Source organism: Pan troglodytes, chromosome 14 (assembly GCF_028858775.2).
Source record: "Pan troglodytes isolate AG18354 chromosome 14, NHGRI_mPanTro3-v2.0_pri, whole genome shotgun sequence".
NCBI lineage: Eukaryota > Metazoa > Chordata > Mammalia > Primates > Hominidae > Pan > Pan troglodytes.
In genome coordinates, this window is record NC_072412.2 from 27,891,140 (window position 1) to 27,912,513 (window position 21,374).

Consider the following 21,374-nt stretch of genomic DNA (forward strand, 5'->3'; position numbering starts at 1 on the left):
TCTTGAACTCCTGACCTCAGGGGACCTGCCCACCTCAGCCTCTCAAAGTGCTGGGATTACAGGCATGCGCCACCATGCCCTGCTGAAAGTGTCCTTTCTTATGGGGCAAAAATAATTAATGTCCAATATACTTCCACGCTTTGCATTCCTACTCTTCCACACGAAGAAGAAAGCCAGGTCTTCTTAATGAGTTCTGCTGCTGATCTCTATGGTGACAACAATCTTTTTTTTTTTTTTGTATTTTTTCAAAGAGAATTTTAATGTGAAAAATTAGCAGAGTTTTTTGCCTTCACAATTAGAGTTTAACATGAGTCTTCCAGTGTTTTAAAAAGAACTGTAATATATGTAAAGCAAAATATTTTGGCATCATCTAGTGAAAACAGACGACGTGGTATTTTTTCAGCCATCTCATATCTATATGTTAGGCCCTGAGTTATAATTTGAGATAAGTTGATTCCTAAACAGAATGTGCTTTACAGAATGTGACCAATTATATTACTCCCAAGGACCTTGTTTCAGATTATATTAAAACCAGAGTTCACTGATCTCACATTTTAAAAAGAAAAAAGTTTGTTAACTGTTTTAATCAACATAAGTAGTAACAAACATCCCTAATTGGATTCTAGAGAGGAAGCAGGGAAGGCCAGGCGTGTGGCTCATGCCTGTAATCCCAGCACTTTGGGAGGCCGAGGCGGGTGGATCACGAGGTCAGGAGTTCAAGACCAGCCTAGCCAAAAGAGTGAAACCCTGTCTCTACTAAAAATACAAAAAATTAGCCAGGCGTGGTGGCAGGTGCCTGTAATCCCAACTACTCAGGAGGCTGATGTAGAGAATTGCTTAAACCCGGGAGGCGGAGGATGCAGTGAGCTGAGATCGCGCCACTGCACTCCAGCCTGGGCGACAGAGCGAGACTCCATCTCAAAAAAAAAAAAAAAAAAGAGAGAGAGAGAAGCAGGGAACAACTGAGCCAAAACAAAATTATCCCCTAAGGACTTGACTTTGGACTTCCACATAAATGTGACCTTGTAGACCTAGATACATATTTATCAGGTAAATATGTAATTATTTAGTAATTAGATCAAGATACATGAGCAGTTTTTGGCATTAATAATTACATTATTTTTAGGAAATCTTGTCAAATATGGTCCCGGATCTCTTAATTTCCTATATTCAGTGATTTTAGTTAAAATTCCAAAGGATATTTTTTTTCTACAACATCTCCATTTCCGAGTATCATCATACCAAAAGAATTAGTATTCTCTCATTCAAGGCTTTAGATGTTCGATTATTCCCTGCCCTTCCATCCTCACACACACAATAATTGCCCAGATAAATAATAACCTGAGGTTTCCAAGTATCTCACCGGGATTTTTATTCTTTATACCTTGCAGGACTAGTCCAAGATTTGAATACCCTGAACTTATTTGGCAAGAGCTAAGAGTACTCTTAAAATTACTACCTGGAAATTATATTATTTAGAATCTGCCAATTACCTAGATCCCCCCTGAACAATTGTTTTACTAATGAACTTCCTGAAAGCACATGTATAAGTATCATAGCTATTAGAAAATGCTTCAAATGCTATTATATTTGATAGAACCATTCAGTTAACAAAATACTAAATCATAAACTGGCTTTTAGAATTACACACTCAAAAAAAACAGTACACTACAAGAGTTGTTTTGTACACTTCATTCTCTTCGAATGCCTTTGTGGCTTACAGTGATGATCACATATATTGGTTCCTTGCAACCTTTTTCATTTTGATCTTTGTTTGTAATGGATAAGTGGGTTTTCAGGGGTGTGAATCATAGTTGTATAATTCACGATGGGAAAATATCCATCAATGAGATCAAATTCATATAAACGAAGCATAGTGGACCAAATTGTCTTAATTTGAACATAGGCAAAATTTTCCCCAATTCAACGATGACACCCAGCTCCAAATGGCACATAGGCAAACTTTTCCCCTGATGCTGGGTTATCCTGTAAGTAGCAATCAGGATTAAAGTCCAGGCGTTCTACCCATGAGTCTTTAAGTCTTTGATTGACAGTGGGAGAAACACACACCTGATGTCCTGGAGGAATGGTATACCCTACCACAGTCTGAGGAGTTCTGGCCATTCTCATCATAATCATTATAGGAGGTCTAAGTCTTAATGTTTCTTTTATACAGCGATCAAGTAAATTTAGATCCTTGAGTTGGTCATAAGTTAAAGGAGGCAGATTCTCTCCACAGACTGTTTTCTGTTCTAAATAACACTTTTTTGAAGTGTTTTGTCTCTGGCCAAAAAGAAGTCCATCCAAGCATTAGTAGTTGAGGATGAATGCTGCCCTGCCAAGAGTAATCCAATAAGCATCCCTGCTACTTCATCATCAGTCAAAGGACGCCCATCCTTGTATGTAGCATCTAGTAAAGTTTGGAGAATGTCATCAATTTTTTCTTGAGACTGTCTGCGTTTCTGGATTGCCTTATAGAAAATATCCTTGATTTCCCAATGAGCTCTTTCCCTGCATCTGAAACTAGGCAAAGGCAGCCAACCTGGTAAGAGCCAGGCTGCATGGCTGAAACCTCCATCCAAATCTGCATACAGCTGTGCTACCTTTTCATTGAGTTAACTTCTGATTTCCTTTCCATGCAAACAGTGGCTAGCTGTTAAAATTATGAGCTCAGAAAGAGCTTCAAACACATTTTTTTCTCCACTTTCTCCCCAACTCTGAAAGTATTCCTTTGTTTCTTTTTCTTTTTTTTCTTTTTTTTCTTTTTTTTTAATTATACTTTAAGTTTTAGGGTACATGTGCACATTGTGCAGGTTAGTTACATATGTATACATGTGCCATGCTGGTGCGCTGCACCCACTAACTTGTCATCTAGCATTAGGTATATCTCCCAATGAAACATGCTGTTTAAAGTGGGCTATGTTAAGGCCACTTTTTAACATTTTCTTCTGCTCCAAGAAAACTGGATTAGGCACATCGTATGCAACTCCCTTCCCAAACACAGGTGTCGTCAGGTGACTGTAGACATCTTCTGCATTCAGGTCTTCATTTTTACTATTAAAAAGCAGCGCAGCAGCATCACTCCCCAGAAGGTAAGTAAATGTCTTGCCTACCATGGTAAAACTAAATACAGGTCCATACTTCTCATATGCATTTCTAGAAATTCAATTGGACTTTTCCCAAATGCTATGGCATGCCCAGGGAATGGAACTGGGGAGAAAACGTATGGAGGACTTTTCGCCCCTGCGGGCAGCTGGACCAAGTGGCCGGCGGCCAGACGGAACAGGTAGACCAGGCTGAGGGTGAAGGTGCAGGCGATCAGCAGCATGGACAAGAGGTTGCCTCCTGTCACCTTCTCCATCGCCTGGCCCAGCACCGACCCACCCCGCCTGCAGCAAGCCCAGCAACATCATCCCCACCGCCGCCGCCATTTCACTTCATTGGAGACACTGAAGGCTGAGGTCGCCACCACTCCTCCTAATCGACGGAGCGAGAGAAGCTGGCGGATGGTTGTCCACAGGCGGCTCCGGCCCCCAGGTCTCCTACTAAACGACAACAGTCATTATGGAAGCCTTTTTTTTTTTTTTCAAGTAATATTAAGTGCTTGAGTATGTATCGAAGAAGCCTTGACTGTTAATTGTCACTCTATTGGGCACTGTGGAGTAAAAGCAATTCTAAAACCAACTACATGGAAACCATCAAGACCTGTCACTCCCGTTTCTCCACAGCTATTGTTGCTCCTCACAGGTTTCCACTCCAGCCTTCTTCCTTCAAAGACCCTGAGAGAAGAAATCAAAAATAAAAGCAAGTGTGCAAGGAGCAGTGGCCATTCACCAGACAAAATCTCCCTGGCCGTGTTTCTGAAACGTAGATCAAGAGGTGTATTCTTTGGGAAAGGGGTCTCCAGGATTTTGAAATTTTATGTTTTCATTTAAATGACCTATAAATTTTAATGTTAGCATATTATGAATTGTCTTGTAATCAAGTACTGACATTTTATTTGTGTTTATATTTGTATTTCTGCTTATGATCACATTGGCTGCAAGCAGCCGTACCTAAATGATGTCAGACTAATGAGAAAAGAAGTGGACTGAATATGTAAATGATACGCCCAAACTAAGTGAAGACCAAACAATGTCATATCATGCTGTTCAAGAGAAGTTTCCATCGTATTTCAATAAGAGGTATGGTTGGGAGACTGAAGTCATTGCCTTACACACAAATAGACATACTGAACTCAGAAGAACACATACTGTGCTGGGCAGTGCCATGGTCAAATGGCAAAAGCCAAAGTGGGATAGAGTAGCTATGAGATTTTGTTGGTTTCAAGAAGAAAGTGGCTTGTTTACTTCTGGTCAAATCAGCAAAGTAAGATGTGATGAAAAGACCTCAATTATACCAATTTCTGCTTAGTAGATGATTGTCAAAATGGCTCTGATAAGAGTAATGTGATACAACTCTAAGCACAAATTGTGGAAGGGAAATATGATCTAATCATATGACCTTGGTTAATAAGTTTCCAAAACAGGCCTCAGTAGGTCTTATCTACTTGAGAATTTCATAACCTGATGTCAGCCTTGTCTTTCTTGACCTCTATTGCTTTGGATACTGTGAAACAGATTCCTCCTTCTGGAAATGTTTTCTCCCTTTGGGTTCCATAACCTGATTGTCTTCCTGCTACCCTGAGAGCTCCGTCTCGGTTTCCTCTGTGAGCTTGCTTCTCAGATGGTGCTGTGCCTCAGGCCCTATCTCAGCTCTGACCTTTTCCCAGTCAATTTCATATACACTTATGACTCAGCTACCACAAATATGCTGACCATTTCCAAATCTCTTATCTCAAGCCCACCCTCTTCTCTTGAACTTGACACCCAGAACTTCCTTTTATTTGTATTAACAAAAGCAAAAAAAAAAAAAAAAAAAAACCCAAACCCCATAAAACTGTATACTTTAAATGTACAAAGCAGATCTCATCTTCCTCATACATCTGATACCCTCTTATAATCTTTGCTTCAGTCAGTGACATCACCTGTCCAGTTAACAGATACGGAGACTTAGGACTCATCCCTGACCTTTTGGTCATTAAATGCATTGCAAATATTTTACATCATAAATATAACTAGTATTATCTATACCTTTTTCAGGTGTGTGGCTGTAAGGAAAGTACATCCCTGGTTTTTTAGCATTCAGACTGAACATCTCTTTTTTGGCTTGGCTAAGGTGATGGGCTCTGTCTTGCTGTTGGTCTATTGCTGAGTGGCATTTGAAAGTTGTTGAAGAGGTGAACAAAATGCAAAGCGATCAAGGAGTTCCCTTGTAAATCAGAACTCCTTACCCTTTCCCTCTAAGTTCTCAAGTTATTACAACACTTCTGATGGCCTGGGATGGTCCTAAGAAGTCTCAGTTGTCAGAAATGTACAATAACAGCCCTTAAGGAGGAATCCACCGTGTTGGTGGTGACAGTGGTGGTGGAGTTGGTGGTGGTGTCTTATCCTGGGGGAGGGTCAATGAGGAACAGAATCATGTGATTGAATCACAACCTGGTCTACCACCTTGGACCGTGGGGTTTGTCAAGAGAAATGGCTGATTAACTGTAAATGCAACTATCTGTCACTAGAGTTGTAACCAGGAACCCAGTGTCCTGTGGTGTGGAGTACCCATTGCCACAACCTTTATGCCTGGGAGCTGAACATCTTGTTTCTGGTACCAGCCTCACCAGAGCAGTGGTTGGAACCTTAGGCAGAGTGACTAGACTTCTCAGTTTCTTTTCTGCGTAACGATAGTAAACAGGACTACCTCATTTGGACTAAGTAAGCAGCTGGAGGATTTTACTTTTCAAGGAAGGAAGAGCTCAGAGAATGAAGAAGGCATTTCTTACAAGCAGTAGGATGGAAGCTCTAATTTGATTTACCTGTGTAGTGACTTAAATTTGGCTTATTTCCTATAGCAGCAGGTAAAAGCTCCTAGAACAGGGGATGGCAATTGGTGGGTATTCAATAATGTGTGGATTTGAATCTCACTCTTGCTTAATCAGACACACCTCATACTATCTTTGAGAAATTATAAACGACAAGCCGGCCACCACTCCAAATTGACATTTCCCCTGCAGAAGAGTCAGTCCAACCTTAACAGGCTTGGGAATAGCAGGAAGAAAGGGTTTAAGCCAGCAAGTAAATTAAATTCCCATGCATGTGACTTCACAATATAGCCCTTGTTTAGAAGGTTAGCCCACCTGTTTCCACCTCCAGCTCCTTACCCTTATCCTAAGCCACCACTGTTTCTCACTTGCATTGCTGCACTGTTTCCTACCTGGGCAATACAACATGATCTTCTGAAACCATCAATGGCTTCCCCATTGAATTCAGAGTAACACTCAACCTCCTCACTATGACCTGAAAGACCCCTAAGGATCTGGCCACATCTCTCCTGCACCCTCAGCCCGCCAAAATCCCTCCCACGTCAGGATTGCCACACTGCTCCCTCCCTTCCTTTAGGTGTAGCTGAAATGTCACCTTAAAGTATTCTCTGACTCTCACACCCAAAGCAGGAAAGTGCTATTCTCTAGCTCGATAACTTCTTGTTTGATTTTTTTTTAACACTTCACATTCTATATTGTTTTATATTTTTGTATGTTTGCCTTTTTTGGTCATCTGTGCCCTGTACTACAATGAAGCTCTGTGCATGCAGGGACCATGGCTGACTCTTGTATGACTGTGTCATATCTAGAATTGGGGCTGGCATGCAGGAAATCTTAGTCAAATGGAAGAAATGAGGTGGTTTTGTTCAGTACTCCCAAATTATGGAATTATACACCTAATCTACCCTTGGGAACCACAGAGAATAATTGTTTGATGCATTTTTTTTTTTTTAAGAAGCTGAGTTTATGACAATAAGCTCTGTCTGGCTGAATCACTTAAAATACATGTGTACCAGAACATTCAGCAAACTATCATGACAAACAATATTGAAATATGATATGTAATAACAGAAATGGAAAAGGTTTTATTTATAAAACCAATCTAAAATGTGTCACTCCCAGACTAATTGTAATTCTATCTGAAATTTCATTCTCAACCAGAAAGAGGGACAAAAATGTCCAACCTCACTAGTAATCAAATAAACACATACCAGGATAACAATTAAGGTATAATCTTTCATGTTCAAAATGAGCAAATAGTTTGTTTTTAAGATAAAATTAGCTTAAATTACAGTAGTTTGTGCCTATAATCCCAACTACTTGGGAGGCTGAGGCAAGAGGATCGCTTAAGGCCAGGAGTTCCAGACTAGTCTGGGAAACATAGTGAGACCCCATCTCTCAAACAAAACAAAACAAAACTATATGTGTGTATATATATATACATATATATGTGAACATATATATTCATTTGGCCAGCCTGAAGTAAAATGAACAAAGTGTCATATATTGCCAGTAAAAAGTGAATTGGTAAAACTTTTTTCAGAATCATAATTTAACAATATACACTAAAATCGTTATACATTGTCTGCTCAGCAAGTCTTACTGATGAAATAATAGAAATTTTCATAGCAATTTAGCTATTTAGATTTTTATCTGGTTGTTTGTAATTTGAAAAAATCTAAATATATACCAAGATATAACTATAACCATATATATATAAAAACCATGTGTTCTGTGACATGGAAAAAAAGAAGATATATATATATATATATATATATATATATATGATAATAGGGGAACAGTGCATACATATAGTTTTATGTTGAGAAAGGCCATTATATTATTTTCATAGAATATTTAATTATAAGGAAAAATTTTCAGGTCATGATATTGAGTGAAAAAAAGGCAACAAAACATATTTGGCATAGCACATCCTAATTTTTAAAAAATAAATACACGTATAAATGCATAGAAAAAAGCCTATTAAGTAATATATCAAATGTTACTAACAATTGTCTCTGAGGGGTAGGATTATTAACAATTTTTGTTTGCATATTAAATACCATAGACAGTAAGACTTTCTATATTGTCCACATTTTTAGTAATGAATATGTATTAATTTATAACCAGAAAAAGAAATAAGAGAGGAAAACAATAGAACGATTACATGCAAAGTCATTGCTATTTGTTAAAAAGCTTTAGTTTCCTAAAACCTAGAACTTCTCAAAGGTTGATATTTTCCAAGTGGTTCTACAAGCTTTAACGTTGAATCAGTAACCACATGGCAAAGTGACCTTCTGGGACTGCCATAGGTAGCCCAAGATAAGAGGATGGTGGATGTTAACTACTCACTAGCAGTCAAGAGTCCTTTATCTAGAAAAGTAGAGTCAAGAATGGAGAAATAACTGTCCTGAAGTACAGGGAGGAACTGAGGGGAGCTTTTGTACTGCCTGGATCAATCTATTTAAAACCAGACTCAGAAATCAGTAAGACTCACGGCATGTGGAAATCTGCTAGTCCAGCCCTCTCACCCTACCCATAAGAAAACACAAGCCGCAGGTGAAATGACTGTGTTATCCTCCACGGAACACATTGCCCTGACCTAGGCCTGTGCCCTAGGATGGGGTCCTCCCTGGAACCCAGGCCCTGCTACCACCCATCTGTCCACCTTTGTTTTCCTAACAGAAAGTGGAGTTTTGTTTGTTTGTTTGTTTGTTTGTTTTTGAGACGGAGTTTCAGTCTTGTTGCCCAGGCTGGAGTGCAATGGAGCGATCTCGGCTCACCACAACCTCTGCCTCCCAGGTTCAAGCGATTCTCCTGTCTCAGTCTCCCAAATAGCTGGGATTACAGGCATGCGCCACCACACCCAGCTAATTTTGTATTTTTAGTAGAGATGGGGTTTCTCCATGTTGGTCAGGCTGGTCTCAAACTCCCAGCCTCAGGTGATCTGCCCACCTCGGCCTCCCAAAGTGCTGGGATTACAGGCGTGACCCGCCGCGCACAGCCAGAAAGTGGAGTTTTTAAGGAGCAGTTTAAGGAGGCAGTTAAGAAGCTTAAGAAGTTTTGAGAAAGAGGAGCTCAGATTGCTGCTCATGCTGCAGGAAGGTAAACTGCCCTCTCTTATCTTTCCACTCCTACAGCTGCTCCCATGTTACTCAGTTTTTACCACTGGTGTCCTCGAGGTCACTGCACTGCCCAGGGTTATGAAAACAGGACAGTCACCAGCTCAGAGAGGGAGAACTGCGCCCTTGGTTTTCTTTAAATGAGGGGAGATGGAATTTGTCTGGTCAGCATTCATTCCAATCCTGATCAATTATGGTTCACTTTATTTCATTCTCCCTGCAGCCCTGATGATAGATAGGTTTGCAATATGCAGGAAAGCTGTAGGTAATCAGAGTGGAATCTACAAGTATTTCCTGCCATGGAACTTGTAAGAAAAGGAAAAAAAAAGAAAAAGAATCTGCAAGTATTCAGAACACAACTAAGCAAAACGCTCCAATTTTTCTTTTCTTTTTAAAAATTATTTTATTTGGCCAGGCGTGGTGGCTCATGCCTGTAATCCCAGCACTTTGGGAGGCCGAGGCGAGTGGATCACGAGGTCAGGAGATCGAGACCATCCTGGCTAACATGGTGAAACCCCGTCTCTACTAAAAATACTAAAAATTAGCTGGGTGTGGTGGCGGGTGCCTATAGTCCCAGCTACTCAGCAGGCTGAGGCAGGAGAATGGCGTGAACCCGGGAGGCAGAGCTTGCAGTGAGCTGAGATGGCGCCACTGCACTCCAGCCCGGGTGACAGAGTGAGACTCCGTCTCAAAAAAAAAAGGTTATTTTATTTGTTTATTTCATTCGTTTTAAAATAAATAGAGACAAGATCTCACTATGTTGTCCAGGCTGGTTTCAAATTCCTGAGCCCAAGTGATTCTCCTGCCTGGGCCTCCTAAAGTGCTAGGATTATGGGCGTGAACCACGACACCTGGCTGTCTTTTTCTTTCAAAAAAAATTTCCTTCCCCAGATAATCTGCTATCCCACAGTATTCCCTATCTAGTGTTCCACAAGCTGTGGCTATGTTGGATTTTCCTGAAGACTCGAGAGTCAGTTTCCTAGGGCTGCGGTAACAAAGTACCACAAGCTGGGTGACCTACACAGCAGAAATGTATTCCCTTCAGTTCTGCAGGCCAGAAGACAGGAATCAAGTGTCACCAGGGTTGGTTCCTTCTGGAGAGTCTGAGGGAGAATCTATTCCATGGGTTTCTCTTTGCTTCTGGTGGCTGCTGGCGATCCTTGACATCCTCTGGCTTGTAGCATCACTCCAATCTCTGCCTCCATCATCATAGGCTATTCTCTCTGTGTGTCTGGGTCTCTGTGCCCCTCTTATAAAGACACCAGTCATATTGGATTGGGGCCCTCTCCAATCCAATGAGGTCCAGTATGACCTCATCTTCACTCATTATATCCTGTAATGACACTATTTTGCAAATTTTTCAAATGAGGTCATATTCTAAGATACTGGGAGTTAGGACTTCATCATACTTTTTTAAGGACCATGATTCAATCATAATACCCTACATCTTCTATATCTGCTTTCTTTCTTATTTGATGGTTTACTAAGGGCAGGGAAGCAGGAGTGTTCTGCCCAGGTACAGACAACAAGAGGCAATTGTCTGTAAAGGATGTATAAACATAATAAAAATGACTAAAGGATCCTCTGCTTTTTATTATCTACTTGGGCCAGCAGTTCTAAACAACATCTGAGAATAAAATAAGCACCCTCACCAAATCTGTTAGTTCTAAATAATTGCTGTGTGCGGTAGTTTAAAAATATATATAGAAATTTTTCCATACTCTTCCCTTCCAATTCCACTCTCTTGAATGTGGGCTGGACTTAATATTTTTCTCTGGTAAAAATTTATTATTTTTATTAATTGCTTTAAACTCAAGAAGGAATCAAGCAAACAAGCATAAAATTAAGTATAACAATAAAATTATTTTTAGTAATTACTGAAAATAGTTTTGTTGTTTACAGCCAAGGAGGCATGGAAGAACGATTTGGTATGGTTGTCAAATATGCTATGCATTATGCCACTGCTTTTACAGCATTGAAACTTGAGATTCAGAAAGAATTCTCTGAGACAGTATAAAATTTCTAGTATCTAAGGAAGACCACCACATTTTCTTCATCATGACTCTTTCTGATGTCAGAGAGTTAGATCATCTAAAGACTGAAATTATATCCCTCCTTTAGCTGATGAAAAATTTCTTGAGTACCAAAGATTTCTTGAGTACCAACTGTGTGCTTAGAACACATCTATGGACAAAACAGACTTCTGCCTTGTGAGGGTACCTTCTAGGGAATGGAGACAGCACACCAAAAGGTTAGAAGTAGCTGAGCAGGTGGCTCACACCTGTAATCCCAGAGACTTTGGAGGCTGAAGTGGGAGGATTGCCTGAGGCCAGGAGTTTGACACCAGCCTGGGCAAAATAGTGAGACCCCATCTCTTAAGAAAAAAAAAAAAAGGTTAGGGGAAAAAAAAGTCAAAAAAGGCCCTGAAGGATGGGCATGCTGGGGTGGGTTGGAGTGGGTGGGCTGTAGGAGTATGCAGTTGACTAGGGCAGCTCTCGCTCAGGAGAGAAGCTTGAGCAGAAACTTGCCGGAAGCCAGGCAGTTTGCCATCCAGATAGCTGGGAGAGCATTCCAGGAAACAGACCAGTGAAGGTATGGCCTGTGTGGATGTGTACCTAGCACGCTGGAGGAAAGGCAAGGAAACCAATGAGGGCAGGAAGGAGAGGGGAGACACTGCCCAGGAAGAGGGCATAAGCTTGGATGAGGCAGCTGTCTTCCATGGGGGAGTGCCTGTAGGCCAACTCGGCTGAGAGCCCTAAGGCCCACACTCCCAGCAGCTGGGAAATGAGGCTTCAGCCCTGAAAAAAGTCTCAGGGCACCACTCCCAGCATCCCCTACAGAGCTGGATTTATAGGAGTCATTCTATTTGGATAGGGAATTAAAGGAGTGTCCAGGTTTGGAAGAGAAATTATATTTAAGAGAGGAGCAGGAGCGGTAGGAGCGGTGGCTCATGTCTGTAATCCCAGCACTTTGGGAGACCGAGGCAGGCAGATTGTTTGAGGCCAGGAGTTCGAGACCAGCCTGGAGTAACATGGTGAAACCCAATCTCTCTAAAAAAAAAAAAAAAAAAAGAAAGAAAGAAAGAAAAATTAGCCAGGCATGGTGCATGTGCCTGTAGTCCCAGTTACTCGCAAGGCTAAGATGGGAGGACCATCTGAGGCCGGGGAGGTCAAGGCTGCAGTGAGCCGAGATTGCAGCACTGCACTTCAGCCTGGGTGTCAGAGTGAAATCCTGTCTCAAAAAAAAGAGAGAAGTCACCCTCCTCCTCATCTATATCCTATAATTTCTTGCACAGCCTATTCGTTATCCTTAACACAACTATTTAATTATTCCACACATTTCCTGGGAGTGGAGGGTACACCCCCGGGAAAGCCATTGTTGGGTGTGGAGTTAAGATGCCCTTGGGGTCCCTGCGCCTAGCTCAGGGCTATGCCGACCATTCTGGGCCCTGCATTTAATGTGCCATCAGTTTCTACTCTCATTGTCATTGACTTTTCTGTAGCCTCCTTTAATTTAAACAAACAAAAAAAAAGCCAGGCATGGTGGCTCACGCCTGTAATCCCACCACTATGGGAGGCCGAGGCGGGTGGATCACGAGGTCAGGAGATCGAGACCATCCTGGCTAACACGGTGAAACCCCATCTCTACTAAAAATACGAAATATTAGCCAGGCGTGGTGGCGGGCGCCTGTAATCCCAGCTACTCAGGAGGCTGAGGCAGGAGAATGGCGTGAATCTGGGAGGCGGAGCTTGCAGTGAGCCGAGATGGTGCCACTGCACTCCAGCCTGGGCGATAGAGTGAGACTCCATCTCAAAAAAAAAAAAGCATTTTTTTTTTGAGACAAGGTCTTACGCTGTCACCCAGGCTGGAGCACAGTAGTGCGAACATGGCTCTCTGCAGTCTTGACCTCCCAGGCTCAAACAATTCTCCCACCTCAGCCTCCCCAGGGACTGGGACTATAGGCACATGCCACCACCATGCCTGGTCAATTTGTGTATTTTTTGCAAAGACAGGGGTCTCACCATCTTGCCCAGTCTGGCCTCGAACTCCTGGACTCAAGTAATCCCCTCACCTTGGCCTCCAAAGGTGCTGGGATTATAGGTGTAAGCCACCGCACCCGGCCTGTAACCTCCTTTTATTACTACAGAGCAATTCTGCTTTGGAATTCAGTATTCTTGCTTAACCCTGCCTCCACCCACCTCTCCTTCTACTTTTACCTGCTATACATGATCAATCCCATATACCAGACTTGCCAACTGGGAAAGTACAGTTCTCCAGTGAATTAAGCACTGTTTGCCAGAGATTCTAGGTTTGAGGAAAAAGTAAATTTGAACACTTCTAATAATTCATCCAACTCCAAAATGTTATGGTATTAAGTCCTGAAAATTACACTAGGTAATGTAACATACAGTTATGGACTGAATTGTTCCCCAAAATGCACTGGTTTAAGAGCTTACCTCAAATGTGACAGAAATACTTGGAGAAGGGCCTTTAAAGAGGTAACTAAGATTAAATGAGGTCTTTAGAGTGGGTCCTAATTCGAGAGGACTGGATGTCCTCATAAGAAGAGGAAGGCAGGCTGGCATGTTGGCTCACACCTGTAATCCCAGCACTTTGGGAAGCCAAGGCAGGCAGATCACTTGAGGTCAGGAGTTTGAGAACAGCCTGGCCAACATATATGAAACCCCATCTCTACTAAACATACAAAAATTAGCTAGGTGTAGTAGCATACGCCTGTAGTCCCAGCTACTTGGGAGGCTGAGGCGCAAGAATCTCTTGAACCCAGGAGGTGGAGGTTTCAGTGAGCCGAGATTGTGCCACTGCACTCCAGCCTGGGTGACAGAGCAAGACTCTGTTTCAAAAACAAAACAAAACAAACGAACAAACAAGAAAAACAAAAGAAAAAAAAGGGAAGAGATACCAGGGGCTCGTGTGCACAGAGGGAAAGAGGACAGTGAAAAGACAAGACATCCCTGCAAGTCAAAGTAGACGTTTGCAAGCCTCAGCAGAAATCAAACCTACTGACACCTTGATCTTGAACTTTCAGCCTCCAGGAGTATGAGAAAATAACTCCAAAGGGCCATCATGGCCCCAGAGCTCCCTGGAGGCCCCCTGAGGCCTTGGTTGTTGCTACTTCTCCTGTGGCCTTCACTCCTCTCAGGCGTCCACCCCAGGGCCTCCTCAGTGCACTTCCTGTGCCCGTAACTCCATCTTGGAGTGGGCTTCTGGGCTTCCTAGGAACCAGACCTATGACACGCCCTCTACCTTTCCATATTTCTCTTCCGGGGAAGAACATTTTGACAGCGTATCAAGAAGGTGCCTCTTACTATTACAGCTTCTTTGAAGTACAAAACTTAAAAAGTGACTCATACTGGAGGGTATTTGGGTGGAGGTTAAGGGGTCTGAATAGACGTTTTCATAGGCCCTTTTTATAGGACTTGCCTGTTCTAACTCACTGTCACCTGATAGTTCTTCCTTAAATAGTCAGAGGGCTTAGAGGCTCAAATAAAAGCAAAAATTACATGTCATGTGCCCAATTCTCTTGTTCTCAGGCCAAATTTAGCTTCTTTCCCAAGCTTCCAGAAGCCCCTAACAGTTTCACTTTCAACCTGCTTACCTTTCTTGTACAAACTAAGAAAAGATTTGGGGTCATCGCAATTTTCATTTCATTGCAGAAATGAAAATGACAATGGACTGAATTTTTTTCTTTTTCTTTTTTCTTGCAATGTTGCCCAGGCTGGTCTCAAACTCCTGGCCTTGAGTGATCCTCCTGCCTCAGCTTTCAAAAGTGTTGGGATTACAGGCATGAGCCAATGGAGTGAATTTCATTGAGAATTTACTCTTTACCGAGCATCTATTCTCTGCTGGATACTCTACCATGAAATACAAAAAAAGGTAGACGAAAAATCCTTGCTCTAAAGTGATTGCAAAACAGATAGAGAGGTGAATTATATTAAACAGAAACTTGTCATTGTCACTGGAGACATGCGCAGAGGGAGGCCATTGGCCATTTTAGAGAGGACCTGATGATGGCAGCCTTGCTTCTGGAAATCAAAGTGAAGTCCAGGTCTTGTGACCCAGGGGAGCCTGAGCCATGGGAATCTCTCATCATTGACATCAGATAAGGACCTGTAATCATTTGTTCTGACTCTGCAAGACTTAGCCTTGAGTGAAACGCAGGAGAAGACTGCATCTCCAGCTGCCTTGGAGCGAGGTTTCCCACACCAATCTTAGTGTGGACTGTGGGGCGGAAACCTCTTACAAATTGAAAAAGTCTTTTGAGCTCTTCAGAAACAGATATGGGGTAAACGTAAAGACTATGTTTGTGATATTCATACAAAAAGGAGTAACACAACTCCCAGTTGTTCCATTTGTACCAGCAACTGCTATTATTCACGGAACCTATAGCCTCAAAAAAATGTTAGTATATTTATGTCTGTCTCGTTTCCTCTAGGAGTCCTATGTCCTTAAAAAAATCACATAGAGCCAAATATGTAACTTAGGTAATGAGTACAGGAAGCGCTCAAAGATTTAGAAGAAAACCTCCTCAAAACCACATAGAGGAAAAACACCAAGATTTAGCTGCAGAATCCATCTCCTGCCTTCTGTCAGCTCCTAGGGGGACCACAGCTCAGCAGCATACATTGTGTCTCTACTCTTCTCTGGGAGTGTCATCTACAGTGAAATGTCAAAGGAGAATTAAGCATCAGGCAGAGATTTATATGAAGCCTAATACAAGACCATATCTTGTACTTGGTATGAATTTTGGGACAGTTCTGAAGCCAAAACTCTGGAGGCTGTCACTGGGCGATGCCAGTTTGCATGAACCTACCATCACTTTCTCTTGTTTTTGTCAAGGGTCACGGCTTTAGGGTATGGGGATGTTCTAGAAGTCCACTGGGGCTTCTTACTAGCACTAAGTGTGATTTGGGCTGAGTTGGGCTACATGCTTGGAAGTCAACTTAAAACTTAAAGAGATCCCACTGAGACTATAAATTATCCTTTCACTTTAGGATTCCCTAAAGTAACTACAATTCTGGCATGGGATTTGAAGTATGAACTAGATTTGTCCAGCAAACTCAAGACTGGCTGATTGGTTATGTATTGGCAGGTTCAGAACCCTCCTTTGGCATGCTGCATTGACTTAGATGCCTTTAATCCACTTGCACTGCTTTAGAAGTCAACACAAACCTTCCCTAGTATTCCCTAGGTAGTGTCTGGATCTTTGTAATGTACTCGACATACACCTTTGACAATTTTATACTCTGTTGAAAATAATTTCAAAATACATCCAATTCTTTTTCATGACTTACATTTGTCTGTATGTCCTTTGTTATTAAAAGTTATTTTTGGCCGGGCAAGGTGGCTCACGCCTGTAATCCGAGCACTTTGGGAGGCTGAGGCGGGGGGATCACGAGGTCAGGAGATCGAGACCATCTCGGCTAACACGGTGAAACCCCGTCTCTACTAAAAAAATACAAAAATTATCAGGGCATGATGGCGGGTGCCTGTAGTCCCAGCTACTCGGGAGGCTCAGGCAGGAGAATCGCTTGAACCCAGGGGGCGGAGCTTGCAGTGAGCCGAGATGGTGCCACTGCACTCCAGCCTGGGAGACAGAGCAAGACTCCGTCTCAAAAAAAAAAAAAAAAAAGTTTTTTCTTTCTTTCTTTTCTTTTCTTTTCTTTTCTTTTCTTTTTTTTTTTTTTTTTTTTGAGACAATTTCACTCTTGTTGCCAGGCTGGAGTGCAATGGCGCCATCTTGGCTCACTACAACCTCCATCTCCTGGGTTCAAGCGATTCTCCTGCCTCAGCCTCCCGAGTAGCTAAAATTACAGATGCCTGCCACCGCACCTGGCCAATTTTTTGTATTTTTAATAGAAACGGGGTTTCACCATGTTGGCCAGGCTGGTCTCGAACTCCTGACCTCAGGTGATCCTGCCTCGGCCTCCCAAAGTGCTCATTACAGACATGAGCCACTGCCTAACCTATTTTTTTTCTTTTAAAAAAAGTTTATTCATTTGAAAGTCATTCAAGAAGTGATTTTAATTTTTTTTGGAAGGTGGGTACTTTTTAACATCTAGGGGAAAGTAGACTTTTCTGCACTTTGTAGTAAATTCTGTGAGAAGGTATGAGTGCAAGCCATTCATTAAATGATGCCTAATGAAAATAGAGGCTAGTTAGGCACAGTGGCTCACACCTACAATCCCAGCACTTTGGGAGGCCAAGACTGGAGGACCGCTTGAAGCCAGGAGTTCTGAGACCAGCTGGACAACATAACAAGATCTTGTCTCTACAAAATTTTTTTAAAAAAATTAGCCTGGCATGGTGGCATGCACCTGTAATCCCGGTGACTTGGAAGGCTGAGGCGGGAAGACTGCTTGAGCCCAAAAGCTCAAGGTTGCAGTGAGCTGTGATTGTGCCACTGCACTCCACCTCAGGTGAAGGAGCTCATCAATTGACATTCATGTCCCTATACTATAGTTTTCTTTGAAATTTACAATTTCATGTACATACACATAAGCTCATCAATTTATACGTCTCCACATACACAATGTTAACACTACATCTTTCATATATATACACATACATATATTTAATAACTACATCTTTTTTGTTTTTTGAGATGGAGTCTTGCCCTGTCACCCAGGCTGGAGTGAAATGGCGTAATCTTGGCTCACTGCAACCTCCGCCTCCCAGGTTCAAACGATTCTCCTGCCTCAGCCTCTTGAGTAGCTGGGATTACAGATGCGTGCCTCCATGCCAGCTAATTTTTGTATTTTTAGTATAGATGGGGTTTCACCATGTTGGCCAGGCTGGTCTCAAACTCCTGACCTCGTGATCCACCCGCCTCAGCCTCCCAAAGTGCTGGGATTACAGGCGTGAGCCACTGTGCCCGGCCACAGCTACATCTTTTATATATGCATATTTATCTGGTTCTACATGTGTATTTATATAATGTCTATTTACATCTATAAAATCAAATGATGATTGAGAATAATTGTGTTTTTGTTTTGTTTTGGTTTGGTTTTTTTGGTAGAGACGGGGTCTCGCTCTGTCACCCATGCTTGTCTTTAATTCCTGGCCTCAAGCGATCCCCCCACCTGGCCTTCTCAAAGTGCTGGGATTACAAGTGTGAACAATTGCACCCAGCCAGACATCGTTTAATGTTGAATTTGAAGTGATCTGTTTCCTTAATTGCTAGTTTTAAGCTACATTAAACAAACTGGGTAACTACTTGTGTGAGCTCCTTGGGACAATCACTTCTCCAAAATCTACTTCTCCCCTTAGACCTTGGGATTTTCTTAACCATCCCAGAATAGGGATCTCTATCCTGTTGAGAGGAGAAGCTACTTTTCACTTTCTAAAGCCTTGTGCACTCTCAAAGTAAAAAGAGAGAGGTGATAGAGAAAATCTTGAGGTGCTTGGGATCTCTGACAGCTATGCCACCTCCTCGCTGGGAATCTGCAAACTGAGTGGAAAGTAAAAGGGAGAAGGGGTAGAGCTGTGGTGGCGGCTGCTATTCACCAGGGCCAGGGTCCCCTGAGGGCTGGGCTCCAGCTTGGGCATGCAGTGGTGTACTCAGAGTATTTAACACCAGGTGTTTTCTACACACAAAATTACTTCCACTACTGGTCATGTAATAATCAGTAATAATCATTATTCTCTCAATTTAAAATGATACATTTTAATTTTAGAGATATTATTTAAGTTTAGTAAAATATTTCAGGTATAAACTAAAATTGCAATTGCCAAACCAAAAAATCACACTTCATAGGTGGCACTCAGTTTCACTCTTTTACATTTTAAGCACACAAAAAGTTCCAGCTGGGTGAGGTGGCTCACACCCGTAATGCCAGCACTTTGGGAGGCTGAGGTGGGAGGATTGCTTGAGGCCAGGAATTCAAGGCCAGACTTGACAGCGTAGTGAGATCCTATCTCTACAATTTTTTTTTTTCCTAAAGCCAAGCATAATGGTACATACTTGTAGTCCCAGATACTGAGGAGGCTGAGGTGGGAGAATCACTCCAGCTCAGGAGGTCAAGGCTGCAGTGAGTTATGATCATGTCATTGCACTCCAGCCGGGGTGACAGAGTGAAACTCTGTTTCAAAAAAAAAAAAAATTCCAACTGTGTTAGGGTTCTCTAGAGGGACAGAACTAACAGAATAGATGTATGTATAAAGGAGAGTTTATTCAGGAATATTGACTCCCATGATTACAAGGTGAGGTCCCACAATAGGCAGTCTGCAAGCTAAGGAGCATGAAGCCAGTCCAAGTCCCATAGTTGAAGAACTTGGAGTCCGATGTTTGAGGGCAGGAAGCATCCAGCACAGGAGAAAGATACAGGCTAGGAGGCTAAGCCAGTCTAGTCCTTCCACATTCTTTCGCCTGCTTTTATTCTGGCTGTACTGGCAGCTGATTAGGCTGTGCCCACCCAGACTGAGGGTGGGTCTGCCTTTCCCAGCCCATTGACTCAAATGTTAATCTCCTTTGGCAACACCCACACATACACACCCAGGATCAATACTTTGCATCCTTCAATCCAATCAGGTTGACACTCAATATTAACCATCACACAAGTCATCACATAAAATGATAAAATCAAAGTATTGCAAGTTCTGCTTCTTCATCTTCACAATCACTGCGCTCTCCTCATTTATTTCAAATCTGCCTTAGTCTCAACTCTATGGCCTAGGCTGGAGTGCAGGGGCACCATTTCGGCTCCCTGCAACCTCCACCTCCCAGGTTCAAGGGATTGTCGTGTCTCAGCCTCCCGAGTAGCTGGGATTACAGGCACCCGCCACCATGCCTGGCTAATTTTTGTATTTTTAGTAGAGATGGGGTTTCACTATGTTGGCCAGGCAGGTCTCAAACTCCTGACCTCAAGAGATCCACCTGCCTTGGCCTCCCAAAGTGCTGGGATTACAGGCGTGAGCCACTGCACCCAGCATTTTAAACAGAGTAGCAGATGGTACCACAGGGTTGGAGCCAGGTAATGGGCAGGAAGCAAACTTGAGTGATTCCAAAGTGTTACCAATTTATTCTGAAAACACCTTTCTGTGGATGAGTCCTGGTAAGCCAGAATCACTGAGGATTCTCCAGAGCAACTTCTGTAAGTGTAAGACGATGATTATGACAGAATAAGTAATTCAAGTGTGTTAACTGGAAACTTACATATGTACTAGTAAAACTCACCAATAACTGCAGCAATTGTTTAGAACTTACACCACAAAAAGATTTCTCAGGAAGGTGCATTTTGTGTAGAATCGCTAGTACCATTGGTTTTACGATTTTTTTGTATGTGTGTCTACTTGTTATGCATCCCCTGTTGCCTACACGTGGCTCCCTCTCCCACTGCTCACTCTCTTCCTCAGGTAGTGGGAATCTGGACTTGGAAGATATGGACGTAGTGTTGGTGTATGACCTTGAGAAATTGACCAGTATTGTGATTGCTGACTTCTTAGTAAAATGGAAATGATGACACTTCTCTGCTGACCTCACATAGCTGTCACAGAGATTCCAGAACTATGGGCCTGAAACATGATCTACATATGCTAATCTGTACTCAGAGCCCAAGACATTGCAGTTTGCCGCAGTAAGAGCCTCTCAGGCTCGTCTTGGGCATTCAGGGTGCACCTGCTGCTTCTGTCTTCCAGGCTGGCTCCTCTCTCTGTCTGCTTACTGAACACAGTGTGAGCATTTCCCCAGCTTCTGGCTTTGGCTCTGGGCTCCTCTCACTTCCCCCTTTTCTGCCTCTTTTCCTCCTTTCTTTCCCTGCTGAGCTTACCCACTTATTGCTCTTACTAATTAGCCCAGCAACAGCTCCTAAATCCACCCCTCCCATGAATGCCAGGCCAGCATTTCCAACAGACTGCTGTCTTCTGTCAGTCAGATGAACAAATTCAAAAATGGAACCTTCTATCTCTTCCCCTTCCACTTCACAGCAGCATCCTCCCCTGAATGTCCCACTTTTGTCAACTGAAACCCTGTCTTTCAGGGACCCAAACCTGAAACATCAGAGTCTGCATCACACTCTCTTTTTATTAGTCCTTACACCCAAACAGAAATGAATGACAGTGGGCAGAGGGGACAGCTGTGGAGGAGCCATGGAGTCAGCTGCCTGGATTCAGATCCTGGCTATACCATGTCTGACCTTGAGAAAGTTTTTTTAACGTCTATGAATCCTAGAGTGTTTGTTTGTTTGTTTGTTTGTGTTTGTTTTAAATAGGCAGGGTCTCACTCTGTTGCCCAGGCCCAGGCTGGAGTGCAATGATGTGATATTGGCTCACTGCAACCTTGGCCTCCCAGGCTCAAGTGATCTTCCCGCCTCAGCCTCCTG

The 21,374-nt window shown here is 42.6% G+C and overlaps 1 pseudogene; it reads right to left on the reverse strand.

Annotated features, from left to right (window-relative positions):
* Nucleotides 1–1,682: 1,682 nt before the first annotated feature.
* LOC736621 (lanosterol 14-alpha demethylase-like) lies at nucleotides 1,683–3,431 on the reverse strand (annotated as a pseudogene).
* Nucleotides 3,432–21,374: the final 17,943 nt, after the last annotated feature.